This window comes from Schistocerca gregaria, chromosome X (assembly GCF_023897955.1).
Source record: "Schistocerca gregaria isolate iqSchGreg1 chromosome X, iqSchGreg1.2, whole genome shotgun sequence".
Classification (NCBI taxonomy): domain Eukaryota; kingdom Metazoa; phylum Arthropoda; class Insecta; order Orthoptera; family Acrididae; genus Schistocerca; species Schistocerca gregaria.
Window position 1 is genome coordinate 512433349 of NC_064931.1, and position 13112 is coordinate 512446460.

The 13112-nt window shown below is 44.0% G+C and overlaps 1 long non-coding RNA gene across 3 annotated transcripts in view; it reads right to left on the reverse strand.

Moving 5' to 3' along the window:
* Window positions 1-13112, reverse strand: part of LOC126297685 (uncharacterized) — a 193158-nt gene that overhangs the window by 45454 nt on the left and 134592 nt on the right. For all 3 annotated transcript variants that reach the window (XR_007552563.1, XR_007552562.1, XR_007552564.1), the window contains exon 3: window positions 1750-1896. This is a non-coding gene — a long non-coding RNA (uncharacterized LOC126297685). The remainder of the gene's footprint in view (window positions 1-1749; window positions 1897-13112) is intronic.

The following is a 13112-nucleotide window of genomic DNA, read 5'->3' on the forward strand; positions in this document are numbered from 1 at the left end:
TTGCCGACAGTCCACGTTTCACGGTAGCCGTCGTGTAAGTAGTTCATTAACGCTGGTCTTAGTCATACAATTACTGAAATGCGTTTTACGTCACAATATACTTTTCGTTTTATTCAGTTAAAACATCGCCAGTGTTACAGGCTTCTGGTCCGAAACAACGCAAAAAACCTGGCAGGCAAGTCTACTAAAGTGCGCGTCATATATGTTGGCGGCCGAGTTTAGGTTCGTTCTGCGAATCTGACGTCACAAAACACAGTCAGCCAATGAACAGAGAACGACGTTGCCACAGCTCGACTGCAGTGCAGAGCACGGACGAGTGTCTTCAGTTTTAGAAACGTTCAGTTATAAATAACGTAATTGAACAAAAGCAATGTCTTGATAGCAGACTTTCTTTTATAGAAAGTTTGGAGAAAGCATTCTTTATACCAAATACTCCATATTCTATTAAATAATTAAAACAAACAAGCAATAAGCTTCCTAATTAAAGCGATAGCAAGGAAAGGTGTTTGTATCATTCTCACTAACCGCTTTTTCGCAATAAAGAACAGCAGTAATTGCTTATTTCCTGTTGTACTTCGACGATACGTGAGTAATTCATAGTCATACCAACAGTGTTTGTCGGTCTTTTGTGTACTATTTTAAAGTCCTATTAACCAGCGAGCTGCGTTAGCGTAATGGGTATAGGAGAGTCTGCCGAGCGAAAGGTTCTGATTTCTAACGTTGATCGGTGCTAAATATTTCCTTTCTTTTAAAAACAATATCGAAGTGTCGTACTTCACGAATTTTAATCGTTTGAATGCAGTTTTTTGAAATTTCTAGTGGCAACTAAAATCGACCATATGGAAAGTATACGCTACGCAGTTTTACCACTGCAAACTCTTAAAAATTTCGTGTACTGGTTTACTACATCTAATGCTGCACAATAACTGCGTTGAACATCGAAACAAAATTAAGTCATTTATGGGGGAAAGGTATCAGTCAAGATGATGTGTAAAAATAAAATTTTTGGGCCAAATAGTTTTTGTGAAATCGAATGATAAAGTGTGTCAAAGCAGTCGAAACACCATGTGTCTGCACAGGCGAACAGTGCAATGATGACAAAATCGCGCATATCGCGGAATGCGGGGAGCACGTCTCTGTAGCAGCGAAAGGGTTAATGCGGCCGTGGTGGCTTTACTTCATAAACTGCGCGCTCCCCCCTAAACGTAAGTTTGCGAACTATACTATGGCGCTGCTTCTCTTGGCGCGTACAACAGGCAACGCAGCAATCCCCCGCGTCTGGGCGGGCATGCGCGAACCGCCAAGATAAAAGAATTTAACTATAGTAAGGCAATATTAAGTTTCTAGGGCGACAATACCACAGACCTAAGTAAGGAGGGAGGGGGCGAATGTTTCCCCGCTCTCACCTTACCCATCACAAGCATTCTCGAGCTGCCTACTATACAAGCAGACAGGCTTCGACAAATGGCAAGGAGGGAGTGAACCGGAAGTCGAATGCCGTGAACTTTCTACTGAAGTATATATCTGCAGACTGCTAAAGCGGATCGTTTGTTTGACTCGCTTAAGAGAGAAAGAACGAAATCACTGGGATGCATATGCAAGTCAATTATCGTTCCACTTCTGTGTCATGAGAAGATGATATGAGACGCAATAAACAAATGAATAACATAGCTACACAAAAGTTGAAGCAATGAATACCGCGGCGCAGCGTCTTTCTGCAAAAAACGCTAACACAATTCATTAACTTACGATATTTGTGCCCCCAGAGAGATCGGGTGGTGGGGAGGTGCTGCCAATTACGCGAGCTTGGATGGTCAGGAACCCAGTCGGTCCGATGAGAGATGTACTTCAGTGCTGCCGATGACACGAAGGCGCTTGTCACCCATCAGTGCACACCTGAAACAGAAAGGCAACCATTTTCAACACACTGCTTTAGGCCATTTTTACGTCTGTATAGACATGTCTGCATTCCCTCTGACGCACTAGAGAAGTAGTAGTAGTATTAGTAGTATTGAACTCCGAGCATTCAACAACGGATTTATCAATTTTTTGTTTTTTTAGTTTAGTCAATGTTACTAACGGATGTTCAATATTCAGTGGCGACCTAAGCCGACTAAAGTAGATGAGACTCCCGGTCTGCTTAGAAACTGATGTATTTGTAGTGCACAGTTTGTAAAAAAAGAGTATGTAATGGCTGACAAAAAAATCAAGTATTTATAATGTGTGTACTCTAGGCTCTAGTAATTGTAATACACATTTAAAGTTAAAGATTCAGGTGAGAAAGTTGGAATACGAATCAGCATTTACCACAGCAACCATCAGGTAGAATGCAAGGAAATAATGAAGAATAGAATAAGAAAATTATCTTTTATTTTTTATGCCTCGAAACAGAGTTTGTACAATTATTATATTGTTTAGTTTCGTAACCTTAGTGCGAGATTATTATTATTTCTTTCCTTTCTCAGGCGTTATGTCTGGTTAAAAATGGAAAATGGCGCGGACCTTGATCAAGCGTGACTTCCTTTTAACTGTACGGTATGTGTTACATTGCATTCAGGAACTTTCGGGTAATTGAACACGTATCAATAATTACAGATTTCTGTAATTGTATATATACGTTTGGATGTAGCTGTATTGCGTTGATGTACTGGTGGATATTGTGTGGTATGACTCCTGTAGTTGATAGTATAATTGATATAACGTCAATTTATCCCGATGCCACATGTCCTTGACCTCCTCAGCCAGTTGCATGTATTTTTCAATTTTTTTCTCCTGTTTTCTTCTGCATATTTGTTGTATTGGGTATGGATATTGCGATTAGTTGGTTAATTTCTTCTTTTTATTGGTGGGTATGTCAGGTTTGTTATGTGGTGGTGTTTTATATGTTATAATGGTTCTGTTCCAGTATAATTTGCATTCATCATTCTCCAGTACGTTTTGCAGTGCATACTTGTATGTGGGAATGTGTTGTTTTATTAGTTTATGTTGTATGGCAAGTTGTTCATGTATTATATTTGCTACATTGTCATGTCTTCTGGGGTATTCTGTATTTGCTAGTATTGTAAATCTGCTTGTGATGTGACCTACTGTTTCTACTTGTTTGCAAAGTCTGCATTTATCTGTTATGGTATTGGGATCTTTAATAATATGCTTGCTACAATATCTGGTGTTTATTGTTTGATCCTTTATTGCAATCATGAATCCTTTCGTCTCACTGTATATATTGCCTTTTCTTAGCCATGTGTTGGATGCGTATTGATTGATGTGTGGCTGTTTTAGATGATACGGGTGCTTGCCATGTAGTGTTTTCTTTTTTGCAATTGACTTTCTTTGTATCTGTTGATGTTATGTGATCTAAAGGGTTGTAGAAGTGGTTATGCAATTGCAATGGTGTAGCCGGTGTATTTATATGAGTGATTGCTTTGTGTATTCTGCTAGTTTCTACTCGTTCTATAAAGAATTTTCTTAAATTGTCTACCTGTTCATAATGTAGGTTCTTTATGTCGATAAATCCCCTACCTTCTTCCTTTCCGCTTAATGTGCATCTTTCTGTTGCAGAATGTATGTGGTGTATTCTATATTTGTGGCACTGTGATCGTGTAAGTGTATTGAGTACTTCTAGTTCTGTGTTACTCCAAATGAATAGATCAATATTGGTATGGTATACGTATTTATAGCTTTTTCTTGTTTCTTGCGGTCAATTCTGTTTTCAGTATTTTTGTTAGTCTTTGTCTATATTTTTCTTTTAGTTCTTCTTTAATATTTGTATTATCTATTCCTATTTTTTGTCTGTATCCTAGATATTTATAGGCATCTGTTTTTTCCATCGTTTATATGCAATTGCTGTGGTTATCCAATACATAATCATCTTGTTTAGTGTGTTTTCCCTTGACTATGCTATTTTTCTTACATTTGTCTGTACCAAAAGCAATATTTATATCATTGCTGAATACTTCTGTTATCTTTAGTAATTGGTTGAGTCGTTGATTTGTTGCTGCCAGTAGTTGTAGATCATCCATGTATAGCAAATGTGTGATTTTGTGTTGGTATGTTCCAGTAATATGACTTAATGAGTCTTCTTGGTATATTCCACGCTTAATCTGTATTGGCTGTCATGTGATTATTTGAATTTGTTATTATTATTATTATCATAGCACTTGTTTTCGTGCCTTTATTTTTACTGGAATTGTCAATGAAGTTATTGAAATCCATTTCATTTGAAACTTTTCTCTCACTTGTTAAAATGGGCAGATCGGCTAGACGTTCCTGATTCATCATAGAGCGCACATAATTTTTCATTAGTTTCAGTTTAGAAAAACCTCTGTAATGATGCGACTAAGACACAAATGGACAAGGAGGACTGTACTGTACGTGATACACAGGGTAATGATTCACGAAAGCATCCACGTAATTATAAATTGAAGGATCTAACAGCAACATCCACACTCGTATCAACTGCACGTAGGAACAATCAATATCGTAGTTGTAAACCGTCGTTGCTGTGTTGAGAAAGAACCAGAGCTCCAAGCTCTAAATGAAAGAACTGAATCTCAAATAGTTATAGATACGGACGGCTGGCTAAAGCCGAGAATAAGTTCAGCCGAAATTGTTACAAAAGACCTACCCGTGTTCGGAAAGGGACAGATTAAATACAGTTGGTAATGGAGTGTTTATTGCTATTAGAAGTAGTTTACCTTGTACTGAAATTGAAGTAACTACCTCCTGTGAGTTAGTATTGGTAGAGGTTGTACTTGGCAACCGAAATAAATTAATAATTGTTTCCTTTTATCGATCACCCCGCCGTGACTCAGACGATACAGTTTCTGATCAGTTCAAAGAAAAATGGGTGTCATTTCAAATAGATATCCGGCTCATACAATTTAGAGTTGGTGCTGACTTCAAAGTACCTTCGATATTTTGGCAAAAATTTATAAAGGCGGTGGTATGCATAATACTTCGTCCGAAATCTTACTGAAATCCTTCGCAGAAAATTTCCAACAACTAATTACACTCGAAGTGTAAATGGTTGCGAAAACAACCTTGACTTCTTAGCAACAAATGATCTTGAGCAAATATCGAGCATCATGACAGATACAGAGGTTAGTGACCACAACGTCATTGTAGCTAGACTGAATACCGTAACATCCAAACCCACCAAGAGTTAATGCAAAATCTATTTCAAAAAGCGGATAAAATTTCGCTTGACATCTTCTTGACAGTCACCACTCCTCCCAATCTATGTAATCGTAGACCGGATCAAGTCTAAATCCAAAGAAATAGTACCGACGACAACTGAGAGATATATACACACACCAAATAAATTAATAAGAGATGATGGTGATCCACCATGGTAAACAAAACAGATCAGAACACTACTGCAACGAAAAAAGCACGCTAAATTTAAAAGAATGCAAAATCTCTAAGACTGACGAAGTTTTACAGAAGCTCGAAATTTAGCGCGAACTTCAATGTGACATGCTTTCAATAGTTTCTACAACAAAACTCCGTCTCGAACTCTGGCAGAAAACCCGAAGAAATCTGATCGTATATAAAGTACACCAGTGGCAGACGCAATCAATACCTTCAGAGCGCGATAACTGGTGATGTTACTGACGACAGGGCCACTGAAGCGAAGCTACTGAACACAGTTTTCCGAAATTCCTTCAAAAAAGAAAACGGAGTAGACAGCGTCGTGGTTATGTGGTCACGGTGTTGGACTGCGAAGGGGAAGATCCATGTTGAAAGCCTCCTCGTGCCCCATTTTTTCCCCACAAAATTATGAACTGTACATTTTGACGGGCTATCTACTGGACCATTTTACGACTAAATGTGAGGTGGGTACGATGGGGAATTTCCTTCGTCAGAAATTATGTACAACCACTCACTCGTAGAAAGATCCGTACCCAAAAACAGTAGTAATATCAGAATTACAGAGCCATATAACTAACAACGATTTGCAGTAGGATTTTGGAATATATAAGTACTGTGCTCGAAAATTAAGCATGACTTCGAAGAAACCGATTTATTGACAAATCGCCAACAAGGATACAGAAAATATCGCTCCCTTGAAATACAACTAGCCCTTTACTATCGCAAAGTAATGAGGGCTATCGACAGGGGACATAAAACTGATTCTATATTTTTAGATTTCCAGATGGCTTTTGACACAGTTCCTTACAAGTGACTTCTCATTAAATTGCGTGCCTATAGGGTATCATCACAGTCGTATGACTGCATTCATGATTTCCTGTCAGAAAGTTCACAGCTCTAATAACCGACGAAATGTCGTCGAATGAAATAGAAGTAATATCTGACGTTCCTCCAAGGGCGTGTGATAGGCTGTCTGTTGTTCCTGATCTACATAAACGATTTAGAAGACAATCTACATCTACATCCATACTCCGCAAGCCACCTGACGGTGTATGGCGGAGGGTACCCTGAGTACCTCTATCGGTTCTCCCTTCTATTCCAGTCTCGTATTGTACGTGGAAAGAAGGATTGTCGGTATGCTTCTGTGTAGGCTCTCATCTCTCCCGTCCTCTTGCATTGTTTGCTGATAGTGCTGTCATTTACCATCATATAAAGCCCTCAGATGATCAAAACGAATTGCAAAATTATTTAGACAAGATATTTGTATGGTGCAAAAAATGGAAACTGACTCTAAATTTTGGAAATTGGAAAGTGCGAAGTCATCCATATGAACACTTAAAAAGAATTCGCTAAATGTCAGTACACGACAAATCATACAAATCTCAAGGCTGTAAAATCAACTAAATACCTAGGGTTTACAATTACTAAGAACTTAAATTGGAAGGCTCTCACAGATGCTGATTTGAGGAAAGCAAACACTGCGATTTCTTGTCAGAACACTTACAAATTTGACAGGTCTACTAAAGAGACTGCTTATATAAGCTTGTCCGCCCATTTTTTGGAGCACTGCTGTGCGGTGTGGAGTAGAATTAACGGAGCACACTGAAAAAGTTCACAGAGGGGCAGCACGTTTTGTATTATCGCGAAATAAGGGAGAGAGTGCCAAGAATATGATACACGAAATGGGGTGGCAGTCATTAAAACAAAGGCGTTTCTCGCTGCCGTATGATCTTCTCATGAAACTTCAGTCACTAACTTACTCCTCATAGTGTGAAAATATTGTGTTGGCGCGCACCTACAGAGGGAGAAATGATCATCACAATAAAATAAGACAAATCAGAACTTCTACGGAAAGATTTAAGTGTTCGTTTATCCTGCGCGCTGTTCGAAAGTGGAACGGTAGAGAAATAGCTTGAAGATGGTTCGATGAATCCTCTATAAGGCACTTAACTGTAAATTACAGTCATCATGTAGATTTAGATGGCGACGATACCTTGATATTTCTTGCAGCATCAGCTTCTTATCAATCTCGTCGTAAATTTCTACCACATTCTCCAGTGCTACAACCAGTGGGCCATCAAAGCTTCAAGTATATATCAATTTTGTTTCAAACATTTGGAAAATTTTTGTGATTTCCTTGAAGACCGTGTATCTTTGTGATAATTCTTATACAAAGCAGTCTATGCATTCAAAGACTGATCAACGAACTACGTCCTCAATCGGTAATCCGACGTCATGAGCTAGTTAACTCGGCATTGTTTTATTTACCCTCCACTTTCCTCGTCAGTCGACGTAAGTGCCCATACCACTGAATTTTTTAGTGCCAAAAGAAACAAATTTACTTATAATTTTAGTTTGTTCCGTCACTATAACCTCATTCAGGATTATTGTAAGACTACATTTACTATCTTTAGTGTCGTGTGCCTAAAGCTGATTAAGGTCAGAAAAGTGAAATCGCATGTAACTCTAAGGAGAAAACTTGTTGCAGATCAAAGTTTGCCTTCGCTGGATCTTGGGTATCTTCCAAAGTGCTTACAATTATTTCCAAGTTTTATTTTATGACTAACTGACTTGTACTGACCACTCCATTGCCTATCCGACATCCATTTCAAACTTTTTCAGTTTTTTCCCTTACTAGTAAGTCCCGTATATATGTATAAGATGAGAAGATTGAAAACTGCTTCTCTACAGTTCCAAAGCAGGTGATGTCGGAGGAGACCACATGAGAATGCATGAACTCTATAAATATTTAAGCAATTATTACAGACAGTGACTGGACAGATCATTTGAATTGGCTTATCAAATTTTTCGTTTCCCTCCCCAGTGTACAACTGACATTGACGCGGCACTGTCATAACCTTGAGCCCTACAAAACGCAATATCCAGCCCATCTTTTGCCAGCTGCGGTTGAATATCTTTTCACCTATCTTCTGCAGTCTTTCCAGATATAAAAACCTCAGGATGATTTCTGAACTTCCACGATGTTGTCTTCTATATTGACATAACTAATTCTTCTATACCAGTGTAGATGGTATAGGTAGCAAAAAACGTTTCATGTAGAATAATTGCGGTGAGCTGATTACTGGGGATATACACATGCTCCGCAGGCGACAGTATGGGGCATGCGGAGGATACTGTGGTGTCACCGCCAGACACCACACTTGCTAGGTGGTAGCCTTTAAATCGCCCGCGGTCCGTTAGTATACGTCGGACCCGCGTGTCGCCACTATCAGTGATTGCAGACCGAGCGTCACCACACGGCAGGTCTAGAGAGACTTCCTAGCACTCGCCCCAGTTGTACAGCCGACTTTGCTAGCGATGGTTCACTGCCTACTTATGTTCTCAATTGCCGAGAAGATAGTTTAGCATAGCCTTCAAATATGTCATTTGCTACGACCTAGCAAGGCGCCATTATCAGTTACTATTGATATTGTGAAATATGTACCATCAAGGGCGACGTTCGTCATTAATGGATTAAAGTTAAGTATTCCACCAGCTACGTCCGTTTTTCTCAATTCTAATTTCCTTGTCCTGTTCCAGACCTCACGCCAGCCTGCGTGAGCTAAATCGCGCGCGCCTTTCGGCCTCATCTAGTAACACGGTGTTGGCTCTCCTGCCAACCACAACAGATACCCTGTACCACAACTAGACGTTTTATTTCCTGTTCCACTCGTGAACAGACCGGGTAAAACACAGTCTCTGTGCCTTCGTATGAGCCCGAATTTCTCTTCGTGGTCCTTATGCCAAATGTACGTTAGCGACAGTAGAATCGTTCTGTGGTTAGCTTCAAATTCGGGGGCGTCTAACAAGAAACTGTCTTGTACTTCTTAAACACATTTTGGCCTTGTTTGGGATATGATTAGAACTAATCTGGTCTGGGGGGGGGGGGGGGTGGTGGTGGTGGTGGTGGTGGTGGTGGTGTCTCCACATCTCGAGGCCCTCGGTATCTGTTGGCCGCTCCTCCTCCTCCCCCCCCCCCCCTCCCCTCTAGTCGGCCTATATTAACGTTGATTGACTGTCAATGAAAAGTACGATTCAAATTTATTCTCACTTTCTTAATATCTTTGCAGATCGTATGTGGGTTTGTGGAGGTTAAAGGGACCAGACTGCTACGGTCATCGGTCCCTTTTCCAAATCCTAAAAACACCCACAGACGACACAGAACAAGAGAAACGTAGACAAAGACCAGACAAGACGAACTAAAATCACACAGAGTGTGACGGTGGTTGGCCGACCATACCAACAAAAAGGGAAAAGCCAACCACAGAGAAACACATGAAAAAAAAGACAAATCGTAGGCCATAGGCCAGAACCAACACAAAAAAAAACACACATTAAGCGATAAAATCCCCCTGCCCTAATAAAACGCAGAGCTATGTCCGCTATGGAAGAGTCGTCAGATAAAAGCGCAAAGAGCGTATCAGGCAGCGCAAAAGTCTGCCTGAGCACAGTTAAAAGGGCGCACTCCAACAGAATATGGACCACCGTCAAGGACGCCCCACAACGACAAAGAGGGGGATCCTCACGACACAGTAAATAACTGTGCGTGAGTCGGGTGTGGCCAATGCGGAGCCGACAAAGGACGACTGATTCCCTGCGGTTGGCTCGCATGGATGACCGCCACACAGTAGTCGTCTCCTTGATACGGCGGAGTTTGTTTGGCACGGGCAGGTTGCGCCAATCAGTGTCCCATAAATCGAAAACTTTGCGGCGTAATAGTGCCCGCAAATCAGTCGCCGGGAGGCCAATCTCCAGAGATGGTGCACTAGTGGCCTCTTTCGCCAGGCAGTCAACAGTTTCATTTCCGGGTATCCCAACATGGCCCGGGGTCCAAACGAAGACCACAGATCTGCCGCAACGGGCAAGAGTATGCAGGGACTCCTGGATAGCCATCACCAGACGAGAACGAGGGAAACACTGGTCGAGAGCTCGTAAACCGCTCAGGGAATCGCTACAGATAACGAAGGACTCACCTGAGCAGGAGCTGATATACTCTAGGGCACGAAAGATGGCGACCAGCTCAGCAGTGTAAACACTGCAGCCAGCCGGCAATGAATGTTGTTCATAGTGGTCCCCTCGAGTCAGAGCATAACAGACACGACCAGCAACCATCGAACCGTCGTTATAGACAACGCCAGAGCCCTGATACGTGGCCAGGATGGAATAAAAGCGGCGTCGGAGGGCCACCGGAGGGACTGAGTCCTTCGGGCCCTGTGCCAAGTCGAGCCGAAGGCAAGGGCGAGGCACACACCATGGGGGTGTATGCAGAGGGGCCCGGAAAGGAGGTGGTACAGGGAAACACCCAAGCCCGTAGAGAAGCTGTTTGACGCGTACGGCGATCGGACAACCCGACCGGGGCCGTCGTTCTGGCAGACGGACGACTGCCTGCGGGAACAGGACACGATAATTTGGATGCCCGGGCGAGCTAAAAACATGGGTAGAATAAGCAGCCAGTAATTGTTGGCGTCGTAACCGCAGTGGAGGGACACCTGCCTCCACAAGTATGCTGTCCACAGGGCTGGTCCGGATGGCACCAGTGGCAAGGCGTATCCCGCTGTGGAGGATTGGGTCCAGCAGCCGCAACGCAGATGGGGATGCTGAGCCATAAGCCAGACTCCCATAGTCCAGACGGTACTGGATCAACGCCTGGTAAAGCCGTAGGAGAGTAGATCGGTCGGCGCCCCACCTGGTGTGGCTCAACCATCGCAGAGCATTTAGATGCCGCCAACACGCCTGTTTAAGCTGCCGAATATGAGGCAGCCAAGTCAACCGGGCATCAAAAACCACCCCCAAAAACCTACGTGACTCCACCACTGAAAGAAGCTCGCCGTCAAGATAAAGCCGCGGCTCCGGTTGAACAGTGCGTCGCCGGCAGAAATGCATAACGCAGGTCTTGGCTGCTGAAAACCATGCGCTACAGCCCAAGACTGCGCCTTGCGGATTGCGCCCTATAGCTGACATTCAGCAGCTGCAATGCCAATAGAGCTGTAGTAAAGGCAGAAGTCGTCAGCATACAGCGAAGCGGAGACAGAATTTCCCACGGCCGCAGCGAGCCTGTTAATGGCTATTAAAAACAGACAGACACTTAGAACCCTGTGGCACACCGTTCTCCTGGACTTGGGAGGAACTATATGAGGCCGCGACGTGCACGCTGGAGGTACGATACGACAGAAAATTGCGGATATAGATCGGCAGAGGCCCTCAAGGCCCCATCCATGAAGCGTAGAAAGGATGTGATGACGCCATGTCGTATCATACGCCTTCCGCATGTCGAAAAAGACAGCGACCAGATGCTGACGGCGGGCAAAGGCAGTACGGATGGCCGACTCCAGGCTCACCAGATTGTCGGCGGCGGAGCGGCCTTTACGGAACCCACCCTGAGACTCCAGTACCCAATTCAAGTGCCGGCTCACCATCCGTTCAAGCAACTTGCAAAGAACGTTGGTGAGGCTAATGGGACGGTACCTGTCCACCTCCAAAGGGTTCTTCCCCGGTTTCAGAATGGGGACAACAAGACTTCCCGCCATTGCGACGGAAACTCACCCTCGACCCAAATGCGGTTGCAAAGGTCGAGGAGGCGTCGCTGGCAGTCCACTGAAAGGTGTTTCAGCATCTGAGAGTGGATGCTATCTGGGCCAGGAGCGGTATCAGGACAAGCGGCGAGGGCACTGCGGAATTCCCACTCACCGAATGGAACATTGTACAATTCAGGATGGTGGGTGCGAAAAGAAAGACTCCGACGTTCTATCCGCTCTTTAATGGAGCGGAAGCCAGAGGGGTAGTTGGTAGAAGCGGAATTCAGAGCAAAGTGCTCTGCCAAGCGGTTTGTAATGACGTCGGAGTCAGTACAAACTGCTCCATTCAGTGAGAGCGCAGGGACACTGACAGGGGTCCGATAGCCATAAGGCGGCGAATCTTGGCCCAGACCTGCGATGGAGTGACATGGAGGCCAATGGTGGACACATACCGCTCCCAGCACTCCTGCTTGCGTTGGCGGATAATGCAGCGGGCTCGCGCACGCAGCCGTTTGAAGGCGATAAGGTGTTCGACTGAGGGATGTCGCTTGTGACGCTGGAGCGCCCGCCGGCGAGCTTTAATCGCTTCAGCTATCTCAAGCGACCACCAAGGCACAGTCCGCCGCCGAGGGGACCCAGAAGAACGGGGAATAGCAGATTCGGCGGCAGTAACGATGCCGGTGGAACCGATTGAACCACTGCATCAATGTCATCGTTAGAGAGAGGCTCAATAGCGGCAGTGGAGGAGAAAAAGTCCCGGTCAGCCTTACTCAGAGCCCATCTGCTAGGGCGCCCAGAAGACTGACGCTGTGGTAGTGACAAAGATCGGAAAGTGGTCACTACCACAAAGGTCGTCATGCACTCTCCATTGGACAGACGGTAAGAGGCTAGGACTACAGATCGTAAGGTCAATGGCGGAGTATGTGCCATGCGCCACACTGAAGTGTGTGACGGCACCATCATTTAATATCGAGAGATCGAGCTGCGGCAATAAATGCTCAACGATGGCGCCTCGACCTGTTGCCACCGACCCACCCCACAGATGGTTATGGGCGTTAAAGTCGCCCAGTAACAAGAAAGGTGGCGGCAATTGGGCTATCAGAGCAGCCAGGACATGCTGCGCGACATCACCATCCGGTGGAAGGTAAAGACTGCAGACGGTAACAGCCTGTGGCGTCCACACCCGAACAGCGACGGCCTCGAAAGGTGTTTGGAGAGGTACAGACT